The sequence below is a fragment of the Bos mutus genome, chromosome 2 (genome assembly GCF_027580195.1).
Source record: "Bos mutus isolate GX-2022 chromosome 2, NWIPB_WYAK_1.1, whole genome shotgun sequence".
Lineage (NCBI taxonomy): Eukaryota > Metazoa > Chordata > Mammalia > Artiodactyla > Bovidae > Bos > Bos mutus.
The window spans coordinates 340,216-361,610 of NC_091618.1; the positions used below are offsets into that span (position 1 = coordinate 340,216).

Sequence of the window (21,395 nt, forward strand, 5' to 3'; positions counted from 1 at the left end):
AAAGCATCACTGAGGTGTGAGGAAGTATTCTCTTCTTATCTCACACTTAAGAGAACCAGGCAATAATGAGTTACCACAGGATCCCAATCAGAGGAGAAACATTCAGAGCGTAGTTCTTTAAGACTGGTCTGTCATAATACTGTCACTTCAATCCTAATCGTTTCCAGAAACTACCAAGAAGAACTCCATCTACAGCAACTACTTTTCATAGACTATTTATCGTGTGTGGACATTTACGTATTTTATGAGGCAGGAACTGTAACTCCCTTCCTGAAGATGAGGGAGACTGAGATCACACATCTAATAAACAGCACGGCCCTGGAACAAGACCAGTTCATTTAACAACTACATCAGCACTTCAGTCTGCCTTCTAGAGTCACGCCAGCAAATATAACGAGAAGCAGGCAAATCTGAGGAACACTGAGCAAGATAATACAGGTCTGCACAGGGCACACACACAGATTGTTTCAGTAGTATTAACCAACGAGTCCCAGCTTTACAAGATTAGAATAAAATTACTCTATCTAGAGAAATGGGAATATTGAGATGGGAACCTGGTTAGTAAAGGTTTTTTTATCTTCAGAGACGTGTGGGGTGAAATAACGGACTTAGTTGTGAACACATGGGCAGTTGAATTAGAGAATATGCTGTATAAAGTCCCTGGAAAATTAAGAGGCATAAAAGAAAGATCACAACTGGATAGATTTAAGAAACATCCGGGCAGTGGTGTCAAATGAAGACATGAATAAGCCCAGTTCTCCAAAGACAGCAAGAGGAGCACAGCGGGAACGGGAGAACGTGTATTCCCGCTGCAGGCACACCCACACACGGGCCAGGCAGGCCACTGGGACGCGCGATGACGAAGCCAGCGGCCACGCTCCCTTGTTCCGGTCTCAACGTTTCGTCAAACAACGTAGTAACAATGTTTACGACCTGAGTGTTTACTATGTGCTAGGCAATACGTTGAGAAGTTCATTCGCACTCTGAAACTTAATTGTCCCCAAACATGGGCATTACCCTCATTTTATAGGCGAAAAAACTGAGGGTTAAAGAACCTAAGGTCCATACCCAAGGGAAGCAGCAGAACTAGGTAGGACATGAGCCTGGGTCTCCCCGGGGCCAAAGCCTATGATCTTAATTACTATACTGAAATAAATAATGATCAATCCAGCCCACAGAGCATATGTAAACCATTAAGCTTCCTCTGTGTGTTTATACATTACATAAGAACTGTCATTTTAATCATTTTCGAATATGTAGTGCAGCGGCATCAAGTACATTGTTGGGCAACCGTCACCTCCATCAACCTCCAGAACTTTGATCCCAAACTAAAATTAAACTGTAACTCTCCCTTCCCTCTTCCCGGCCCCAGCAACGGTCATTCCACTTTCGCTCGCTATGAATTAAGACTGTTCTGGAGAGCTCATACCAGTGTGATCACACAGTATTTGTTCTTTTGCGGCTTATTTCACCTGATGCAACATCTTTAAGATTCATTACCGTTAAGTTACTTTAAGTTAAATAAAATGTGACATTCTAATCCACATACTGTTATGTATCTCAGTGGAAACAGTATCAGACTTTTATTTTTTGGGGCTCCAAAATCACTACAGATGGTGACTGCAGCAATGAAATTAAAAGACGCTTACTCCTTGGAAGGAAAGTTATGACCAACCTAGATAGCATATTCAAAAGCAGAGACATTCCCTTGCCAACAAAGGTTCGTCTAGTCAAGGCTATGGTTTTTCCAGTGGTCATGTATGGATGTGAGAGTTGGACTGTGAAGAAGGCTGAGCACCGAAGAACTGATGCTTTTGAACTGTGGTGTTGGAGAAGACTCTTGAGAGTCCGTTGGACTGCAAGGAGATCCAACCAGTCCATTCTGAAGGAGATCAGCCCTGGGATTTCTTTGGAAGGAATGATGCTGAAGCTGAAACTCCAGTACTTTGGCCACCTCATGTGAAGAGTTGACTCACTGGAAAAGACTCTGATGCTGGGAGGGATTGGGGGCAGGAGGAGAAGGGGATGACAGAGGATGAGATGGCTGGATGGCATCACTGACTCGATGGACGTGAGTCTGGGTGAACTCCGGGAGCTGGTGATGGACAGGGAGGCCTGGCGTGCTGCGATTCATGGGGTCGCAAAGAGTTGGACACGACTGAGCGACTAAATTGAACTGAACAGAGAATTATATTCCAAAATTCCATTATGATTTATGAAACACGCTTAGAAGAGAGAACTACATTTACCGGGGGAGAAAAAAGGTGGGGAGAGGTAAGGAAGACTGACAAATCAAAATTTGAAGGACCCACAGGAAAGTAAGGAAGAGAGCAGTGTGCTTGATTTTGACTAGACCAAAGGGTCTATTTGGAAAGACATCATTATGTATCTCAAAGCAAAAGGTAAGAGAGCAGTCCTTAGAACAGACCGCAAACAACACTGCTGGACCAACCAAGGAAAGCTTTAAAATAAACACTGAGCTAGAAGGATAAACTCCCATTTCCCCTTGATCTAACCAGCAGATGGGAGAGGAGACACTTAGTAAAACTGTACTGATCAACTTAAAATTAACATCAACCTTTCTCCAAACAATGCACCAAGAGGTTCATTCTGGAAAAAAAAAATTTCTTGTTCTCTATATAGTAACATGAAGCAAACATTTAAGTGAGACGAATAAAGGAAACAGATTTTGGGGAGTATGCCATACTAAGGAATTCCTTAAGACAGCTGAAATAAAATTATCCTAAATATGAAATATTCTAAGAGAATATTAGTAGCTAAAACTAAAACTTGTTTGCCTTTAAAGAAATTGTATGAACTACCTGAAATCTATGTATTCAATATAACTAGGAAACAAGAGAAAACATGTTACTGTCTAAGCCAAGATACTGTCCAGAGTCGTAAAATTTTACAAATAACTATTGCTTTATATAATATCTGTACATTTATCAGATTTAGGAATTTAAAAAACATTAAAGTACAAGATACTTCCACTTTTGAAGGAAAACAGAACAGAAACATTGGGAAAAAATTAAATGCCTAGGAGAAAACTTTAGAAATTAAAAAGTAGAAACTTAATACAGGAAGAATCAGAACTCAGAGCAAATTTGCCTTCTGATCCATACGTGAGTAAGGAAACACAAAATTAAGCTTCCCAAGAGTACCACTAAGTCATAATTTCACAAGACATTTAGAAGAATGTCACAAGAAACTATTTTTAAAGTAAGCCACAGTGTTATGAGTTTAATACTGGGCAATTTTAAAATGACTTGTCTACCTTTCTACACGTAAGCTAGAAAAATGAACACACCACCTTCACTTTCCTGTCAACCACGACCCGAAGCACCCATTTTCAGTTAAGGTACAGACGGTGCGTGTCCAACACTGCACCACTTACAGATGCCGCTCAATTCAAACATCTGTAGAATTTCTGCAGTGTGGGCAACAGCACGCTACATTGATTATAAAATACCACAGCACTAAGACGAGAAAACTGTACCGAACAGAAGTTCAAGATCAGAGATGCTAAGCAACCTCAATCTATGTAAATAGATTTTACAAAACAGTTTAGTAGAGTCTGGCTTAAGCTGTTAGCTTCACTTCAAAAGGAGAAGGACGTTCTTGCTTTATTTATTATTGGGAAAAGAGACAGTATTTATAATCACTAATAGTCAACATTCTAAGGGACAGACAACTAAACATTGATTAAATGTGATCAAATTAAAATCATAGTCCTGCATGTGCCCGTTTATAAAACAAAAACCAAAGCGTCATCCCTCTAAAGTTGTCACCACTTAGTAATCTGAGATATTTTAATTGCAGCTGCAATGTTTGTGTTTATCTCTTGTGCATGTGACTCACTCTCAAAAAGGTTCTCCCAAGCCTCTGGTGGATTTCTGAGGATGCAGAAACCATAACTGGGGCTCACTGTGTGGGAAGTGTCAGAACAGTGAATGAATAAAAGAGGAAAAGAACTCATGACAGAATTATTTTCTAAGTTTTTATAAAAAGCAGGTTGCTCACAAAAGGGATATTTTCCTGCAGAATAACAGGAAAGGCTGGGGAAAGCCACCCTGGCTCTGAGACTTTCTCACTCCCTTGGTTGGATTCAGTGCATTTTTCACACTGCGGCGTATTTAACTCATTTCTTAGACTGGCTCCCAGACCATGTTGCGAGCAACTTCAGACCAAAAGCTGTCTTGTCTTAGAATCATCAGGACCCACTTCCCAGAATGTCCAGCACAGAGAAGGCCCTCAACATGCATCTTCATAAAACTGATCACTGAATAACCAATTTTACATTCGCCTTCTATTTTACAAAGCATTTTCACAAACACTGTTGTTTCACATAACAATCTTGTGAAGTGAGAAGGGCGTAATTTAAACGAATGGCTTCTGGTTTCATACAGACTGACTAAAACAAACCTGAAATCACAAAGACAATCGTGTATTTTTGTTCATCTCTGGAGTAACTTCTGGGGACTTCAATATTCTTGTAAAACCTAGAGGCTGGGCTAGCATTTTCACAGTATGTAGCAATTACACGGCTCTGAGTCTTACAGGAGGGTTTTAACTTTATAAAGCAGTTTTAGAGAAGGCTCTTCCAGAAATCAGACACTTGAGAAGCATTCTAAGCGATTTTTCCTGATCCTACTTTTCTGTGACTCTGAGAAGAAACTGCAAAAGGCAAAATGCTGGAGAGTGAATGATGTCATGGATGTCCTGAAGTTGCATCAATACCTGATGATGATTTAGCACAACAACCCAACACAGCGCGCCAAGAAGTGCAGTGCCAAACCACCAGGACGTTTCCTGCATTAATCTCCTGACTCTTTATTAGCACATTGATACACAGAGCGGCTCTCCAACTTTCTAAAACAGAGAAGTTGCTGGTTTAGGTTCATGTCCTTAGCAAAGGCACTGAGAGAATCTACAAATCCCTATGGAAGAGGCTCTAAGAGGAAAAAAGGCCCCCAAATTAACTAACATTAAACAGTGGTTCTTCTAACAATTAAAAGCTCCTGAAACAGACTGAAAACCCACGGATCAATATAGATAAGAGTAATACTTATACCAGGCTTGTCAAAAGCTAACAGTTATAGGATATAAAAGGACATCATGCAACAGAAAGGAAACCAGTTTATATACACGCATACACTCAAAATGAGGGATCTGAAACAGGGCATCACTATGCCCAGTAAAAGCTGCAGACTAAATCTTAAATGCTCACCTCTGAACGATGCTATTTCCTCTCAGATTTTCTTGTCCCTTTAAACCCATGTCATCCTTCTTAAGCACTAGTTGAACAAATATAAGTTACAAAAGGTATCTGGCGTGTCCAAGCCAAGGCTATGGCCTCAACAATTTCCCACAGAACAACTGCAACTGAAGCCATCATTCCTCAAGGAAGAAACCGCAAGGCTTCACACTGGCTTCTCTACTAGAGAAACAAAATCGAAGTCTCCACATTAGCATCTGAACAACAGCAACAAAAGTTGTTCTCAAGAAGGCTAAGAACAGCACAACGTCAGGCCAGCAACCGAGAACGGGTAATGCGGTCTGGGCAACTGGAACCAACCACAGGAAAAGTCCAAAGACTATGGCAATTAAGAAATAAAGCTTTTATTCTCCTAATAAAATTCAGAGACCAGTAGACAAAAGCAATTAGGTATCGAAATCTTAACAATCCAAAGGTTTCAAAGCAACGAGGGCTTCATTAGCACCGAAGTTACTCTGCGGAGACTATCAAGATCTTACAACTGTTTTTTCTTCGTTTACAAATTGGTTCCCACCCTCCACGGTTCCCTTTGCACAAACAATTCTCGCCAGAAGCCTTCCACTGTCACAACGTGGGCTGCTGTCTTAATCAAGGAGATCCGCAGTTCCTACTTCGCTGGGGGAACACTCAAAAAGCTAAAAGGGTAGGAAAGGTTGCTTGTGTTTCATTTTTTAAAACCAATTCCAAAATCTTCCTTTTGCAGCTGCAGCTTCAGAGATGCTGGCTCCTCGCCGCAGCCCTAATTTTGGAGAGCACCGGACTCCGGCGCCGCCCGAGGCGTTAAAGATTTGGGGGCGGGGTGGAAGGTGATCTGACACCTCAAAGCCATCCTTACCCCGGTCACACACCCTTCGTGGCCCCGGTGGGGGGACGAAAACCGCCGTGCTAGAGGGCAGAGGCCGGGTTCGCCTCTCCCAGAGGCTGCCTGGAAAAGGGCTCTCCTGCCTGCCTCACCCGGAGATGCCGAGGAAGACTGAGGCGAGGCCCCCAGGCCAGCCGGCACCGACCCCCGCGCGGGTCCACGGCCCGGGCCGGACCCAGCGCATAAAGGGCAGAAGGCGCCGGCTCCCAGCCGCGGCCCCGGGAGAGGAAGAGGCCTCACCTGGCCTAGCCCGCGCCACGTTCTCGGGTACGCTCCGCTGGCGAAGGCGGTGAGGGAACCTGGGTCAGGACGCGAGCAGAGGCGCTGCGCCGCAGGCCGCGCCCGCCGCACTCGGGACTCCTCACAGCTGGCGGGACACCGAGCAACCCGGAGCCGCCATCTTCCTCCACTCAAACGCCGCCGCCGCTCTGGCTGAGAAGACAGCGCGGAGCGCGCATGCGCCACGGGCCGGCGCGGAGGGCGCGCGCGCGCACTTGTCAGCGCGGCGGGCCCGCGCGGGGCGGCCTGTGGGCGGTGCCAGGTGGGAAGGTGCGTGCCGCCGCGCACCGCCTCAGCCCGCCGCCACCGCCCCGCACCCCACTGCAGACCCCGGCAGGTTCTCCAAGGTCGGAACGCCGCCTGTGGAGCCAGGCTGGAGGGAAGGACGGCCTCAGAACCGCTCTCACCCGCCCTCCTTGGGACAACCAAGCAGGTTTACCAACGGCTTGAGACTGTAATAGATGTCAGTTAATTCACTTGTACTTCTCAGGGTCCGATGAGCACAAGTGCTCTTGATGCCAACTGATGGAGAGAAACTCAGTGCCTTGGTTATGCAACTAAGCCTCCCGTAACTGTAACCACCACTGTGTGACTGGTTACTGACTCCATTTTTCAGGTGCAGAAACTGAGGCACAGGATGTATCATTTCCCCAAAGCCACATTGCAGGGTAGTTGGGGTGCGGAGGTAGGATTTGAATTTAGGCATAACTGGTTCCCAAGCTCTTTGTTCTTTCCATCATCATTATTGCGATGGGATGGGTTCCAGCAAAGTCCCCCTTCCAAGGGAGCAACCTGGTGTGTGGATGCCAACCTTCCTGAAGTATCTGTACAGCATGTGATCTAAGGGGGTGCCAGAGATATAGAGCCCAAGGACGTCAGTCTTCACCCCAGGCACCTAACAATGAAGCAACCTTGAACTGCCAGCCCACCACCCTGGGATAAAGTGGGCATTCTGGGACACCTCATAGGACATGGGGCTGGGTCAGAACCAAGTCTGCTCTCAAGTTGGGAAGGCAAGACGCTATTGAACAGATCTGGGTCAAGCTCACTCTGAAAAGCACTATCTGTGCTACACACTTGAATAATGCAAAGACCCCTGGTTAAACACTCATGGAGGGAGCTTTCTGGTGGTCCAGTCGTTAGAAATCTGCCTTGCAATGCAGGGGACACCAATTCAATCGCTCATGCTGGAGGATCCCACTTTCCCCGGGGGGCAACTAAGCCTCTGCATGGCAGTTACTGAGCCAGTGGGCCCTAGAGCAGGTGCTCCACAAGAGAAGCCCCTGCCCACCACAAGTAGAGAAAGCCTGCTCAAAGCAACGAAGACCCTCCACAGCCAATAAGTAAAAAAATCTTAGGGGGGGAAAAAGCCTTTCAGTTAGAAAATGTCACAGCAAAAGAGAAACTTGGTAGTTATATATAAAAATAAATATTAAAATCATATCATTAAAAATCCCAAGCTTGGCTTCCGGGTTGGCTCAGTGGTAAAGAATGTCTGCCGACGCAGGAGACACAGGTTTGGTCCCTAGTCCAGAAAGACTGTCCACGCCTCGAGACAACAGAGCCTGTGTGCCACAGCTACTGAGCTTGTGCTCCAGGCCCGGAGAGCCACAAATCCTGAGTCCATGTGCCACAACTGCTGAAGCCTGAGTGCTGTAGAGCCTGAGCTCTGCAACAAGACCAGAGGCTGTGATGAGAAGCCCATGCAGGCAACCAGAGTAGCCCCGCCCAGCACTGGAGAAAAGCCCTTGCAGCAGTGAAGACCCCCGCGTGTCAAGTAAGTAAAATTTTTAAAATCTCAAGCTTAAAAATTGTCATAGAACGTGTGAACAATTCCACACCCCCAAATACTCTGTAGAGCTCAGTGTTAGAAACACTGGACCAGCTTGTAAGTGCTTCCTTTTAAAAATGCAGGTTCTACCTTTTGGCTCTCTGGAGGTCAGCAACAATGAGCACCTTATGAAAGGCAGCAAAAAGGGAACCAAGAAGGAAGTGGTTGGTCTGTTTTCTAAGAAAGATTGGTATAATGTGAAAACATCAGCTATGTTCAATATAAGAAATATTGGAAAAACACTAGTAAAAACTCTGGGAACCAAAATCCCATCTGATGGCCTCTGGGGTTGTTGTTTTGAAGTGAGCCTTGCTGATGTGCAGAATGATGAAGTGGCATTTTAAAACTTCAAGCTAATTACTGAGGATGTTCAGGGCAAAAACTGCCTAATCTCCATGGCAATGATACCTCTGACAAAACATGCTCCATGGTCAAAAATGGCAGACTGTGATTGAAGCTCATGTTGATGTCAAGATTACTGATGGTTACTTGCTTGTTTGTTTTCTCTTGACTTTACTAAAAAAAAAAAAAAAAGAAAGAAAGAAAATGAAACAATCAGATTCAGAAGAACTCTTATGCTCAGCTTTGACAGGTCCACCAAACCCAAAAGATGATGGAAATCATGACCCAAGAGATGCAGACAAATGACTAGATAGAAGTGGTCAATAAGTTGATTTCAGACAGCATTGGAAGAGACCTAAAAGGTTTATCAGTCTATTTACCCACTCCATGATGTCTTTGTTAGAAAAGTAAAACTGCATACACACACACACACACACACACACACACACACCTGGGGCATCCATGGTGCTTCAATGGTAAAGAATCCGCCTGCCAATGCAGGGCCTCAGGGTTTGATCCCTGGGTCACATAATTGAATCACTGTGCTGTACACCTGAAACTAACTCAACACTGTGAATCAAGTATATTTCAGTTACACTTTTTAATATAGATGAATAAATAATAAAGTAAAAATGCTGAAGAAGTTCAAGTTTGACTTGGGAAAACACATGCAGTTTTATAGTGAAGTGGTGATTCTGGAAAAGCTACTGGGGATGAGACAGGTACTAAAGTTGAATGAGCCAACAGATGTGGGCCATGCAACCAAGAATCTTTAAAATTCAGACTTTTAACGATGGTAAAAATCTTGTGTAAAAAACTAGGTTCCAGGGCCCAGGCTAGACACTGCCTCCAACTTCTTCTAAAGCTCCCCAGGGATTCTGATGGCCAGTTGGGTTTGGAACTGCTAGGTCATGATAGAACAGGTTCAAATACAGAACCACTCCACCGTGAATCTCCTAGCTCAAAGATAGCAGGGACTTTCTGTACACTGCTTTATCACCAAATAGAGACTGGCACACATTGGAGACTCATTAAGTATTTGTTGAACGAATAAATGAACTGGGAATTTGAAAACAAGGCATCCAGTCAAATATTAGCGAGTGCCCATGGCAGCCCTCTCCACTGTTCTTGCCTGGAAAATTTCACTGCCAGAGAAGCCTGGAGGGCTGCGTCCATGGATCACAAAAAAGTTGGGACATGGCTTAGTGACTAAACAAGAACTATGTGCCAAGCCATAGTAATGTACTTAAAAAAGAAAAAGTCTAGTAATGTACTTTTAAATAAAACAACAAAGTCCTTGACCTCATGGAGGCCCCACAGTTTCCTGGGAGAGACAGAAAATGCTGTGTAAAAGGCCAATAAAAATTATCATTGATGATAAGCCCTAAGTATTATTATTACAGCAATGGCAGTCAGTGTATAATGTATACTCTTATTATATACCAAACCCTGCTACTTTAGCTTCCCTGGTAGCTCAGACGGTAGGTAGAGTCTGCCTGAAATGCAGGAGACCTAGGTTCTGTCCCTGGGTTGGGAAGGTCTCCTGGAAAAGGAAATGGCAACCTGCTTCAGTATTCTTGCCTGGAGAATCCCATGGACAGAAGAGCCTGGTGAACTGCAGTCCATGGGTTGCAAAGAGTTGGACAAGCAACTAACTTTTCTATGTTGCACAACTTCTAAACACTGCTAAGTAAGTGCCTTTGTTGAGCTTATTTTGCAGCTGATGAACCTGATGAACACTGGGATTAAGTGGCTTAACCTAAAGTCACAGTGGGTTTGAACCCAGGTGGTCTCTCTTCAAAGACTGCTACTGAACTCTGTACAATGTTGCTTCTGACAAACAAAAGGAACATAAGATTAAGGTCAGTTAATATATGGCCTGGAATATCAGGAGAAAAACTGGATATTACTTCCTAGGTCGTGGAGATTTGGGGGTAGGGAGGATATATGATGAAATGGTGTTTTAGAACAATCTCTCTACATGGTGAAGACAGACTGGGACATGACTGGAGATGAGGGGACAAAACAAAGCTAGGATGAGGGGAGTGGCTATGATCCGATCCCTCTAGTATCGTCCAGAGGCCACCACTACAATTACTGAAATGAATTTCTTACGTATGTACTTACTTAGAGTAAATAATGTATGCACGTAAAACAAATTTCAAAGGGACAAAAGGACACATGATAAAAGTGAAGTCCAGCCCGTCTCCCAGCCACCTGGTAAACTTTGCCTCTCCACCAAGGTGACCACCGTTACAAGTCCCTTATATCTCTCTAGAGATGCATACACAAATACACATATAAATTTAAAAACCTACACAAAGCAAACTATACACACTGCTCTGTACCGTGTTGTTTTTCTAATAACTATAGTTCTTCGAGATCTTTTGAAGTCAGTTTATTTAGAACCACCTAAGTTTTGTTAGTAGTTCATTCTAGTGCTTTGCATGGCTGGTCCATATATTTTTAAAACAAATCCTCTAGAGATAGGCATTTGTTTCCAGTCTTCTGTGATTATAAACAAACAGCAATCAATATCCTTATACATTTATTTGCATATGAGTACATGTATCTGTAGGGAAATTTCCTAGAAATGCAGTTGCTGGGGGACTTCCCTGGGGAAGGACTGAGGCAGTCGAGTGGTTAAAACTTCACCTTCCAATGCAGAGGGTGTGGGTCCGTCCCTGGTAAGGGAGCTAGGATCCTACATGCCTCCTGACCAGAAGACCAAAACATAAAACAGAAATAATATTGTAACATATGCAGTAGAATTTATAAAATGGTCCACATAAAGAAAATATTTTAAAAAATGGAATTTCTGGGTTAACAGACATGTACATTTTAAATACTGGTAGGGGGTTCATGGGCTTTCCTGGCAGTTCAGCTGGTAAAGAATCCACCTGCAATGCAGGAGACTCCAGTGCGATCCCTGAGTTGGGAAGATGCCCTTGTGAAGGGATAGGCTACCCACTCCAGTATTCTTGGTCTTCCCTGGTGGCTCAGAAATTAAAAATAATTTACCTGCAATGTGGGAGACCTGAGTTCAATCCCTGGGTTGGGACGATCCCCTGGAGGGCATGGCAACCCACTCCAGTATTCTTGCCTGGAGAATCCCCAGGGACAGAGGAGCCTGGCGGGCTACAGTCCATGGGGTCACAGTCAGATACGACTGAGTGGCAAAGCACAGCACAGAACAGGGGGTTCATAGAAAAATCAAGGGAATTCCAGAAAAACATCAACTTCTGCTCCAGTGACTAAGCTAAAGCCTTTGCTGTGTATGGAGTACAACAGGAAAATTCTGAGAGAGATGGGAATACCAGACCACCTTACCTGCCTCCTGAGAAACCTGTATGGAGGTCAAGAAGCAACAGGTGGAACTGTAGGGAAATTGGGAAAGGAGTACGTCAGGGCTGTATCTTGTCACCCTGTTTATTTAACTTATATACAGAGTACATCATGAGACATGCCGGGCTAGATGAAGCTCAAACCTGAATCAAGATTGCCAGGAGAAATATCAACAACCTCAGCCATGCAGATGATACCACCTAATAGCAGAAAGAGAAGAGGAACTAAAGAGCCTCTTGATGAAAGTGAAAGAGCATAGTGAAAAAGGTGGCTTAAAACTCAACGTTCAAAAAACTAAGATCATGGCTTAAAATCCCATTGCTTCATGGCAAATAGATGGGGAAACAATGGAAACAGTAACAGTTTATTGGGCCCCAAAGTCACTGCAGATGGTGACTACAACCCATGAAATTAAAAGATGTTTGCTCCTTGGAAGAAAAGCTATGACCAACCTAGACAGTGTATTAAAAAGCAGAGACATCACCTTGCCAACAAAGGTTCATCTAGTCAAAGCTATAGTTTTTCCAGTGGTCATGTATGGATGTGAGAGTTGGACTATAAAGAAAGCTGAGCACTGAAGAATTGATGCTTTTGAACTGTGGTGTTGGGAGAGGACTCTTGAGAGTCCCTTGAAAACAGCAAGGAGATCAAACTAGTCCATCCTAAAGGAAATCAACCCTGAATATTCATTGGAAGGACTGATGCTGAACCTCCATGCTGAAGCTCCAATACTTTGGCCACCTGATGCAAAGAGCCAACTCACTGGAAAAGACCCTGATGCTGGGTAAGATTGAAGGCAAGAGAAGGGAGCAACAGAGGATGAGTTGGTTGGGTGGTATCATTGACTCAATGGACATGAGTTTTGAGCAAACTGGAGATAGTGAAGGACAGGGAAGCCAGGCATGCTACAGTCCATGGAGTCCCAAAGAGTCGGACAGGAATGAGCGACTGAACAAGAAGTGGCCATTTATTTCTTAACTGCCTACGTGGCCTCAACTTGGAAATCAGATGGAAAATGTTCTCACTATGGGCTTTACTCTTATATTTCTATCACATGCCAGATTGTTTCATGTCGTAGATCAAACGTACCTAAGTTCTGAGTGCAAATCCCTAAGCCCCAAACAGGGTATAACGAACATTTCATAAGAAAGAGAAGCTCATGCTTTAGGGTCTCTGCCTGTGCTTGTTTATGCCACTGCATCAACTTTTGGGGCTTTCCCCCTGGAGGAAGAACCTGCCACCACTTCCTTATTCATTTTTGGCCATGCCACACAGCATGTGGGATCTTAATTCCCCCACCAAGGATTCAACCAATACCCCCTGCATAAGAAGCACAGAGTTTTAACCAATGGACCACCAAGGAAGTCCCCTACTTCCTCAATTTTAGACTTCACTTGATTCCGTCCCTTCATTTTAGAGATGAGGAAGGGACTTGCCCAAGATCACAGGCCTACATGATTAATTAGGGCAGGCCTCTTGATTACCTATTTGGTGTAACAAAAGCTGTTTCCTTTGCAGCATCCTCAAATGATCTCCAAGATATCTATCTTTATGGTCTCCTGGAAGATTCAGTCAGGAATGCTCAACAAACTCCTTTGCTAAAGCTCTTTGCCAAATGTTAACACGATTGTGAGAAACTATCGCCCTCTGCTGGTAACATGCAGTAACTTACAAAGCCTTAACCGACTGCAGCAAGGAAAAACTAATCAATCCCACCTCAAACAGTGAGACTTAGCTGATGCCCGATTGATGGTCTCATCGACCATGTTGCTGCCAAGGCGGTTAGAACAATTTTCTTAAAAGAGAGTTCAGGGCTTCCCTGGTGGCTCAGTGGTTAAGAATCCACCTGCCAGTGCAGGTACTTGGGTCAGCCCCTGGTCAGGAGATTCCACACGCTGCAGGGTAGCTAAGCCTGTGCACCACATCTTAACGGAAATCTGTGCTGTAGAGCCCACGAGCTGCAACTACTGAGCCCACACACCTATAGCCTATGCTCTGCAACAAAAGCCCCTGCAGTGAGAAGCCCACACGTCGCAATAATGCAGTAGCCCTAGAGCCTGGCGCTGGGAGGGACTGGGGGCAGGAGGAGAAGGGGACGGCAGAGGATGACATGGCTGGGTGGCATCACCGACTCAATGCACATGAGTCTGGGTGGACTCCAGGGGTTGGTGATGGACAGGGAGGCCTGGCATGCTGCGATTCATGGGGTCACAGAGTCGGACACGACGGAGCGACTGGACTGGACTGAAAGCCCATGCAGCAATGAAGACCCACCGCAGCCATAAATAAGTAAATTAATCTTTTTTTTTTTTTTTAAGAATTGAGTTCACAGGAGGATGTATTTAAAGTATAGTTCCAGAGAGTGAACAAAACAAAATCTTCGATCTTTCAAGTTGGTCAAGACTTTAATGGTATTAGTAGTATTTTAGAGCAGAGTATTTGAACTGCTGAAAAGTGAAAGGGAAGTCGCTCAGTCGTGTCCAACTCTTTGTGGCCCCATGAACTTTAATCCACCACACTCCTCCGTCCATGGGATTTTCCAGGCAAGGGTACTGCAGTGGATTGCCATTTCCTTCTCCAGAGATCTTCCCGACCCAGGGATCGAACCCAGGTCTCCCGCATTGTAGGCAGATGCTTTAGCATCTGAGCCACCAGGGAAGTCATTTGAACTGCTAGTGGAATATATATGTGAAGTGCCAATGAGAAACCTAGCTATATGAGTTGGAAACATTAGGTCAGTTCAAGGTTGGAGATGAACTTTGGGAGTCACCAACTGTGGGTGGCTTACACCAGAGGCATGTTGGTAAACAATGGACTGAGGACAGACGAAGAGATGATTGAAATTCCAGACACAGGAAGTCATGAAACCAGAAAGCTAGTAAGCATGTTACTGTAACTTCTAAATAAAGACTAGTAACAGCTTCAGCAATATGTGAACCATGAACTTCCTGATGTTCAAGCTGGTTTTAGAAAAGGCAGAGGAACCAGAGATCAAATTGCCAACATCCGCTGGATCATGGAAAAAGCAAGAGAGTTCCAGAAAAACATCTATTTCTGCTTTATTGACTATGCCAAAGCCTTTGACTGTGTGGATCACAATAAACTGTGGAAAATTCTGAAAGAGATGGGAATAGCAGACCACCTGACCTGCCTCTTGAGAAACCTGTATGCAGGTCAGGAAGCAACAGTTAGAACTGGACATGGAACAATAGACTGGTTTCAAATAGGAAAAGGAGTATGTCAAGGCTGTATATTGTCACCCTGCTTATTGAACTTATATGCAGAGTACATCATGAGAAACACTGGACTGGAAGAAACACAAGCTGGAATCAAGATTGCTGGGAGAAATATCGATAACCTCAGATATGCAGATGACACCACCCTTATGGCAGAAAGTGAAGAGGAACTAAAAAGCCTCTTGATGAAAGTGAAAGAGGAGAGTGAAAAAGTTGGCTTAAAGCTCAACATTCAGAAAACGAAGATCATGGCATCCGGTCCCACCACTTCATGGGAAATAGATGGGGAAACAGTGGAAACAGTGTCAGACTTTATTTTTTTAGGCTCCAAAATCACTGCAGATGGTGACTGCAGCCATGAAATTAAAAGACGCTTACTCCTTGGAAGGAAAGTTATGATCAACCTAGATAGCATATTGAAAAACAGAGACATTACTTTGCCAACAAAGGTTCGTCTAGTCAAGGCTATGGTTTTTCCAGTGGTCATGTATGGATGTGAGAGTTGGACTGTGAAGAAAGCTGAGCGCTGAAGAATTGATGCTTTTGAACTGTGGTGTTGGAGAAGACTCTTGAGAGTCCCTTGGACTGCAAGGAGATCCAACCAGTCCATTCTGAATCCAGTCCCTGGGATTTCTTTGAAAGGAATGATGCTAAAGCTGAAACTCCAGTACTTTGGCCACCTCATGCGAAGAGTTGACTCATTGGAAAAGACTCTGATGCTGGGAGGGATTGGGGGCAGGAGGAGAAGGGGATGACAGAGGATGAGATGGCTGGATGGCATCACTGACTCGATGGACGTGAGTCTGGGTGAACTCCGGGAGCTGGTGATGGACAGGGAGGCCTGGCGTGCTGCGATTCATGGGGTTGCAAAGAGTTGGACACGACTGAGCAACTGAACTGAACTGAACAGTTAAGTCATGACTGCAATTTATAATAATCATTAAGCATACAAATGGCAACATTTCTCAACAGGAAACTCACTTTAGAAAGATTAAATGGCATGCTAAAAATATGAGAAGAAACCTATTCTAAGAAGTGCATTCTAAGTCAGATAACTTCATTGTAGCAGCCAAAAGCAACACTACTAAATGATGTTTTGAATACTGAGAGGCCTACCGAACATGCCAGAGAGAATAAAAAAAAAAGTTATTTGCCTCTTCTCCTGCTTTCATGTTTTGGCAAAAAAAAAAAAAAAAAAAAACAGGATCAGAGAAGTGAGAATTCTAAATCTTCTTAAGGCAGGCAGGGGCTTCCCCAGTGGCTCAATGGGTAAAGAGTCCACCTGCAGTGCAGGAGACACAGGTTCAATCCGTGGGTCAGGAAGATCCCCCGGAGGAGGAAACGGCAAGCCACTCCAGTATTCTTGCCTGGAGAATTCCGTGGACAGAGAGCCTCGTGGGCTACAGCCCATGGATCACAAAGAGTCGGACACGACTGAGCGACTAATCCGATCTGATCTGAATGTCGATAAAACAACTAATGTTTTCACCTCACAGTAGAGGATACAGTGTTAACAGATGCTTGGAACACTGCTTTATGAGGAGGAAATACTGTAATCACTTTCACTCTATCAGATAGAAATAATAAAATGTATGCATCCGTGGATATCTTTCATCCTTTTGTTACCAAGCAAGGGCTCACTGTCTGACACACACAGAAGCCAATACTATGGCACCAGCTTTTAGAAAAAGAATGACTTTTATTGTGAGGTCAAGCAATAGGAGGCAGGGCTCAAATCTGTCTCCCCATCCAGTGTTCAGGGTAAAAGGTAAGGGGTTAGGGGAATTTCAAACTTGGCACAGTCTTATTGGCTAGTCTTGGAGGTCAGAAAGCCGATTGGAATCAAGCTACTTGGACAGCCGGAAGCTGTCCAAGTCTTTCTTACTGAAGAACTTCTTGCTGGTAAAAGGCTCCAGTGGCAACATTCCTATTTTATGAGTTCTGTAAACTGAAGATTCTAGGTCCTGGGGTCATCCTGGAGACATGGGTTCCTGTCTGCCACAGGTGCCGTGCTGTCTGTAAAATAACTCAAGGCTTGATTAATCAACAGCCTATTGAAGGAGGCAAACCAGGGTAAACAGGTCAATGTTTATGTGCTATTTCAGATTTCCCCCTTTTCTTTGTACATTCCTCAGTCTTAAGGCAAACAGGGTGACGCCCGCTCTGGCTGTAGGAAATGGTCTCCAGCAGTGTCACAGGAATAACGCAGACGAAAGTGGCTCGCAAGACAGGCTCCACTTCCGCAGGCAAAGATGCAGGAGCCAGCACGCCGCGTGGGACGTGCTCCCGGTGTTCATCCCTGAAACGCAGGTTCCCTCCCCTGGATCCTCGCAGGCGGAAGACCACAGAGTCACAATCTTCCCCGAACGGCGCCTAAGTTTTTATTGGTCGATGGGGGTCATGCGTGATACTTGTAAGCTTCTGAGTGGAGGATTTATATTAAATATTTTCTCCAGCCCTTTAGTTCTTTGCACGTGTGCAGGGTAAAGCCCACAAAAGTAGCCTGCCAAATTGTTCTTATGAGGAAGAGAAACCAGGAAGGTAAGAAAACAAACGACTGACAATGAGTCACCATCCTAGGAATCCTGTGCACAAGCCAGATACATACATATACACACACATATATATACATAACCTTCCTATTTAACTGTTCTAAAAAAAAAAAAAATATGAATCCATTTCTTCAATCTTTCTTCTTTGGTAGAAAAGACCATATTTTTCTTACAATTCCCACCCCCTTTTTATGATAGTCGATTATTCTTTTCCTTAAACTTAGCATCGAATGACTTTCATCTTCAGACTCCTCCAGGAATAGAAGGTTGATATGATAGGCTGCAGTGGACTGCTTGGTGAGAGCTGTTAATATTCATCTGTGCACTAGGCTCCTGACACAAGGAATGATGCAACACCCTACCTGGGTATTTCAAGTGTGACAATACGGGTAGTGAGGATAGACATCATGATGCCTCTCTGTATCCCAAACCACTGTTCCATCAAACTGGACAATGGGTCATCTATCCCTGAGTTTTCGGCCGACTCATTACCCAAGGTGTTCAGACCTTGCAAGGCCCTTGTTATTGTGCCCTCAGGGGCTGTGTTGTTGGGTATGAAAGTACGACATTGACACCCTCCAAAACACATACTCCTCCCTTTTCTGCCAGAATCAGGTCTGAAAGTGAAACTCATTCAGTCGTGTCCGACTCTTTGCGACCCCATGGACTATATAGTCCATGGAATTCTCTAGGATAGAATACCAGAGTGGGTAGCCTTTCCCTTCTCCAGGGCATCTTCCCAACCCAAGGATCGAACCCAGGTCTCCTGCATTGCAGACAGATTCTTTACCAGCTGGGCCACAAGGGAAGCCCAGAATCATGTCTAAGGCCACTCAGTTTTCCCCATGCCATTTTGCTGGTAGCATCTGTTTTGCTATTCCCCTTAGAGCATCCCTGGTATAGTTAACAAGCCTCCGCTGGTTATAGTAAATACAGTTTATCCAATCAACATTTTTATTAATGGTGGACCACCAGAATAATATCAACTCGAACCTCGCTGCTATTTGGTTTCTAGCCTTGGATTCATTCGGAATACCTCTAGGGACCCCAATAGAATATATATGGACCAAATGACCCACCCGGGGCAAGAGTGTTCCTTTTGGCTCTATGGTTAGTCTGCTTATGAGATGGATCCGAGTGTCGAAATGCCAGGGTGAAAAGGATAGCCAATTGAACTAGGGTGCAAATTCCACTCCAATTGGCCGCTAGAGTCTCAAGCAATGGTCCTCCACAACACCAGATGTCTTCCCAGGCCATAGTTCATGCAGAATGGCTGTTCATTCCCTCAAAGGACTGGGCTTCACTGCACCCGGATTCACTCCCCCAGAATGCTAACTGCTCCCCCCACCTAGAGAGGCACGAGGTGTAGTTTGCATTATGGAACGGGGGTCTGACAGTCCTTGGGGGTTACGCCCTGGACCCCTCACAGTCACGAACATTAGTGACAAGGTCCTGCAGGGTTTACTACCCCAGGCCATATTGTCCTGAAGAGGAGCATCATGCATTCTATGCCCACAGCATCTGAGGTCCATCGAGTGGCAGTGGTACCACTGAGACTCCGGCCTACCTGCCGCACAAGCATAACAGCTGCTCTCATTCCAAGTGCGCACAGAATATTTAATCCATTCCAGCCAGGCATTTGTCTCCTTGTATCCTGTCTCAATGTCTATGGTCTGTTGTAAATCTTTTACCTGTAATTTATTATGTATATGACCTTGAGTTCATGGGAGTCCCAGGCTACACCTTCCTATCCATCCTGGTAGGTGCCAAGGCTATAAGTTACTACCACAACTCCATTGAGTTTCATATCAATCATTCTCTGTAAGGTTAATAATAGGCATAGTTCACCAAGTACTCAGCCTAGTTTTATAATAATACTAGGTTGATCATTCTTAGTACAATTTAATTGTTCCCAACATAAAGAGCTTTTAAACTTAACCATAGCCTGGTGTTAAGCATATAGATCCATCCCATAATTGTGGGAATTTTCCTTTTAGTAGACAAGAGATCACATTTTTTTTTTGATTGAGACTTAGCTTGTTACTGAGTTTAAACGACCCTAAGAAAACACTTAAATCTATGAGCCAGGGTCAGAGAAGGTATTATTAACTGACCAAGTGAGAGGATCCCATCTAGTAATATCATGAATAGACAGAACAGGACTGAACTCTCTTCTAAAATAAACTTCCTAGGGTCTATCCTATCAGAGTCCTGGAGAGGAGAAATCCACCAAGGTAACACAGAAGTACTAGGCCACAACCCAACAATTGGATTGAGTTTTAAATTAGCATAGAATCATGTCTGTGATAGAAAACATTTGATTGATGTGCAAAGGTCCAAGAAATCAAGAAAACGTTGTCAATGATCCTATGAATCAGGTCGGGCATCTTGGGCAAGCTGTCTGCTTCTGATGTCGTCTTCTTCTCGTCCTAGCACAGTGTACTTTGCTCTGTTTGAGCGTCGTCTTCATTTGAGTTTGAGGTCAGCCAGTCCTCTTTATAGACCAGTCCAGTGTAGGGGCCTTTGGAAATGGGAGTTAGTCCAAGAGTCAATTTTCCTTCAATTTCACTGTGCATGAGCCAGTTAAGAGTAGCTGATAAAAGGTCATTCCAGCCAGGTTGGAGACTGTTCCTTAAATTATGTCTTTTTCCAGTCTTGGTGGCAGGTCGCGAGGCATCTGATCTTTATCCAAAGACAGATTATTGAGCTAAGCTTCAGAAACAAACTGAGAGTGTCCTTTAATAATTCAATTAAATTTTACATTAAAATACCCTAACAGCAAAGATCCATTCAGGAAATGAGTCTTAGCACATACAGACTTTCGTTAACAAACTGGGATTTAACACTCATTGAAACATCCTTTTCTCCCTAAAATCACCCTCATTTTTACCAAATATAACCAAATTAAGACTTGTTTATAAAATAGGTCTATTCTCAATAAACTTGACCTGATTATTTATATAACCATAATTGATCACAGACTTTTTTTGCTTTGCTGAAACTTTTATGGAGTCTCAAACTTAACTTTAAAATAAAACCTTTCAGGGCTAGGAAAGTCATCCCAAAGGCTTATCACAGATTTTGCCTAACAGATCTAAGTGAATTCCTCTCTTTCTCAAGGTCTCCAAAACTGAGATTTCTGTACCAGTTAGTGAGATAATCTTCCTAATTTATCTGATAAAGTTACTGGAACCCTAAGAGTTTCCAATCTCTGAAGGGGTCAGATAGAGAAAAAAGGTAAATGTTTCAATTTGTTTATTAAATATCATTTTACCAAATTACTGTTAAGTCATAATTAGTTTGAAGGGAAGGTTTCCTAAGATCTAGAAAACACAGATTCAAACCAGTAATTTTTCAGAAACCATAAAAGTGATAAGCGTATTTCCCAATTCATTCAGTCCTTTTGTTAACCATTGTACAGTCATCAGGTTTCCCACTAGAATCCTTAATTTCTTACCCAGTTCAGAAACTCGTATTTATCCAAAAGTCCTTTCTATAAATCTTCTTGAAGAGGAAGCATTTTCAAAAGAAACTTGGTTAGTGCTGTGACAACACTTTAAGATAGTAATTAGAATTATGGCAACATTTTACCTGAATATATCAGAATTTATATATAAATTGTTTCTAGGATATCTGTATTAGTAACATTTACCATAGAGACTTATTATTC

At 43.8% G+C, this 21,395-nt stretch overlaps 1 protein-coding gene and 1 pseudogene across 2 annotated transcripts in view; one reads left to right on the forward strand and one right to left on the reverse strand.

Moving 5' to 3' along the window:
- Positions 1-21,395, reverse strand: part of FBXO42 (F-box protein 42) — a 108,194-nt gene that overhangs the window by 78,113 nt on the left and 8,686 nt on the right. The window contains exon 1 of one of the 2 annotated variants that reach the window (XM_005906010.2): positions 6,381-6,558. The exons of the other annotated variant lie outside the window; for it this stretch is intronic. The gene's annotated coding sequence lies outside the window, so the exon portion shown is untranslated. Of the gene's footprint in view, positions 1-6,380; positions 6,559-21,395 lie in introns of those variants that run through there. 2 annotated transcript variants of the gene reach the window in all.
- On the forward strand, positions 6,725-9,790 carry LOC138990468 (small ribosomal subunit protein eS1 pseudogene; annotated as a pseudogene).